Source organism: Dipodomys merriami, unplaced genomic scaffold (genome assembly GCF_024711535.1).
Source record: "Dipodomys merriami isolate MVZ:Mamm:240054 unplaced genomic scaffold, mDipMer1.0.p SCAF_30, whole genome shotgun sequence".
NCBI classification, from domain to species: domain Eukaryota; kingdom Metazoa; phylum Chordata; class Mammalia; order Rodentia; family Heteromyidae; genus Dipodomys; species Dipodomys merriami.
Window position 1 is genome coordinate 4,951,176 of NW_027204493.1, and position 3,883 is coordinate 4,955,058.

The 3,883-nt window shown below is 37.7% G+C and overlaps 1 pseudogene; it reads left to right on the forward strand.

The window, feature by feature from the left end:
• The first annotated feature begins 3,036 nt into the window (after positions 1-3,036).
• Positions 3,037-3,491, forward strand: LOC138840688 (large ribosomal subunit protein eL22 pseudogene; annotated as a pseudogene).
• Positions 3,492-3,883: the final 392 nt, after the last annotated feature.

The window sequence follows — 3,883 nt, forward strand, 5'->3', positions numbered from 1 at the left end:
TATTTTTATTGTAAAAATACTGTACAGAGGGTTACAGTTACATGAGTAAGGTAATGAGTATATTTCCTATCAAGCATTGTTACCTCTTTGGTTTTTCCCCTACCAACTCTTGTCTCCTACCTCCCCAACTCCTCCCTCACCCCCCGAAATTGTAAAATTTGGTTTCAACATAATGTCTTGTACAACTCACTGTTACAACCTGTATCCTTATTTAAGCATTTTGTTATATTTTGTGGAGCCATTATTGTTAGACTTCTAAAACTAAAAGTCTAGGATTTCATTTTTCTGCCTAGAGCCTTCCAATGGTTCTATGTCATGAGTTCCAGTCCTTTTTTTTTGCAGTAAAAAAAAAAATACAGAATTCAATTTCTCCCTGTCTTTCTTGCTTTAACTCCTGGTATTTTTGGCACATGCTCCTGAAATCTAATCGTATTTAACCCAGAGGTTCCCTGTTTTTTGACATCTGGGTGTTATGAACATGTTTTCCCTTCCTGCCCCTTGTCTGCCTGGAAAATTCCCATTTGTTTTTGGAGATGGAAATCAATTTCACTTCCATGAACAGCCTTCCATGATCTACTCAGGTATGGAGAAGTCTGCTTCTTTCTGCTGTCACAATTGATTAATTTCTCTCCATTGTGGCCTCCTTTTACATTACATTGTGAGTATATACCCATCTGTGACTGTGAGCCTGGCATGTGTACTGTATATATTTCCCTAATAGAATGTACATTATTGTAGATTACATTGGGTTCAGTAATAGTCAATGATTCTTTTTAATAAGTGAGAAATAGGGCTGGGATGTAGCTCAGTGGCAAAGCGCTTGCCTAGCAAGTGCAACGTCCTGGGTTCGATCCCCAGTACCAAAAAAGAAAAGACAAAAAAAAAAATAATAATAAGTGAGAAATAGCAATGATGTAGTTCCATTTGTCTTCCTAGACCCTAACTGAGAAAGAAATTCAAAAAATGCTCATTAAATCTTTCCAGAAAGGAGATCAACAGGGAAGGATAAGGAAGAGATGTCAAGAAAATGACATGCGAGAAGTGCTTCCTCAGATGGAAAGAAGGCTAGATCCAGGTTGCTTTTCTCTGTTGGGATCCATTCACAGGTAATTGTGTGGAGGCTCAAGAAAGGAGCAGAACTGTTTGTGTCCTGGAATGGCACAAGCTGTAAGGTACTGAACATCCTATTAGACTTGATACTGTACAGGCTATGGAACCCTGAGATGTCTCTATCTAAACTAAGCTGTACTAAAATCTCTAATATACTAGCCTATTAAATTCTAGGCAGTCAACCATATTGCTTTATAGCCAGACCTTAATAGTTATTCTTTAGATGACTATTAACCTTTAGGCCTTTTAAAAACAAAAATTTGGCTTTATAATCACACAAAGGCAACATCCAACAGTGAGTACTTCTTTATGTTATCTAAGAACATACATTATGAGATTTGAATCAAAGCCAGGTGCTGGTGACTCATGCCTGTTATCCTACCTATTCAGGAGGCTGAGATCTGAGGATCGTGGTTCAAAGCCAGCATGGGCAGGAAAGTCCACGAGACTCTTATCTCCAATTAACCACCAGAAAACTGGAAGTGGCACTGTGGCTCAAGTGGTAGAACACTAGCCTTGAGCTAAAGAGCTGAAGGACAGCACCCAGGCCCAGAGTTCAAACCCCATGACTGACCAAAAAAAAAAAGGAAACTAGGTGTCTATTTACAGAGCTCTGAACAGCCTAGGACAGTATCCCTGTAGAGATAGTATGCCTCATTTACTCACTACTTCCTGCAGTGGGATCTACAATAAACCATTGTGATGATTTAGTCTATACTCTTTACCTAGAAACTGAAAGACCAGAGTTCTGTCTGAAGATGGGGGATCTTATTTGTATCTAGAAGCATGTAGCTAAAGAAGAGAATCTGAAGATGAAAAGAAAAACAGCTATTCTAAGTAGTTTTCTGAATTATCAGAAAATATATACTAGAGATCTTAATATTTTTAAAAGTACTTTATGTACCCCCACTTATGATACTACTCATTAAAAAACGATTGGCTAGGCATGGTGGCACATGCTTGTGATACCAGTCCATGAGCGGATAAGTCAGGAGGTCATGAGTTCCAGGTCAGCTCAGACTACATAGTGAGTTCAAGGTCAGTCTGAGTTATACAATGAGACCCTTTATCAAAATAAAATAATATACAAAAAGAAAAAAAATGTTGACTTACAATGGTACATTTGAACATAGCTATAAGTTGGCTTTGGGTTTTTGTTTTTGACCAGTAGAACATGACAGAAGTGATCCTGTGTAATTAACTAGGCTTAGGCCTTGAGTGATTTGAACTTCTTTTCTTGGGACTGTTTTTCCTGAAAGTAGGTTGCCATACTCTGTGGCTGACCAACAGCCACATAGGGATTCTCACCTGGAAAGGAAGAAAGGTACTCAAGCCAACAACCCCAGCCAAGCTCCACTGACACAGCCAACCTCTGGGAAAGCAGATCCTTCAGTACCAGTGGAATCACATTGGATATTATCACATGAAGCAGATATTAGCCAACCAACCTCTACAGATCCTGCCTGATTGGTAGATTAAATCATTTATTGTCACTTAAAGCTACTAAGTTGTAGAGTTGTTTTGTGATACAGAAATATATAACAAACTAAATGATTTTGTAAAATTCAGCCATTAATATACAATGATGAGTAATGTTAGGGTAGTTTTCTTTGATGTGCATCTTTGGGATGCATTTTCTTTTCAAAACAAAATAATACTTGTCATTGATACAGTAGTTTTACTTGTTAAAGAAGCTCACATATTTTCCAGTATTACAAACCTTATGTAATTTTATTAGCAATTTAGTAAGTTGTCCATTATGTATATTAACTGTGCTTAAGTATTTCCCTATTATTGGAAATAAAGATTATTTTCATCTTTTATATGCAATGCTGCATTGAATAACTGTATGCCAAATGTTTCTTCATGTATGGTAGAATTCTTTTAGTTTGTTACCAAAAATAGAATTATGGAAGATCAGAAAGAATGCTCCGTCTTCCTGCCTCTACTGCTGCCATAGTGCCTGTGAAAAAGCTTGTGGTGAAGGGGGGCAAAGAAAGCAGGTTCTGAAGTTCACCCTGGACTGCACTCCCTTTCTCCCCCTGCCCCCACCCCAGCAGAAGATGGAATCATGGATGCTGCCAATTTTGAGCAGTTTTTCCAAGAGAAAATCAGGGTGAATGGGAATGCTGGAAATCTTGGTGGAGGAGTGAGTGGTCACCATCAAGAGAAGCAAGATCACTGTAAGCAAGATCACTATAACCTCTAAGGTGCCTTTCTCCAAAAGGCATTTGAAATATCTCACCAAAAAATATTTGAAGAAGAATAATCTACATGATTGGTTATGCATAGTTGCTAACAGCAAAGAGAGTTATGAATTACATTACTTCCAGATTAACCAGGATGAAGAAGAGGAGGAAGATGAGGATTAAAATTAATTTATCTGGAATATTTTGTATGAGTTCTTGAATAAAACTTGGGAACCTAAAAAAAAAAGAATGCTCCATCTTTACTAGACAATCATTTTAAACTTGAATGTTGTTTTGTCAGATGCCCAAATGGAGAGGACAAAGATAGTTCCAGGCAATGTGGGTTGAAATCCATGTCTATCCAGAACTTAGAATGTGACTTTATCTGAAAATAGGGCCTTTGCAGATACCAGATAAATTAAGGTGAGATCATTCTAGATTTAGGTAGACCTGAAACCCAATAGATATCCTTATATGAACTCAATAGGTGTCCTTATAAGAAGACCATTTGAATTTACAGAGACATAGAAAGCTATATGAAGGGGAAAAAGACTGTGGAGAAGAAAGCAGAAACAGGAGTGAGG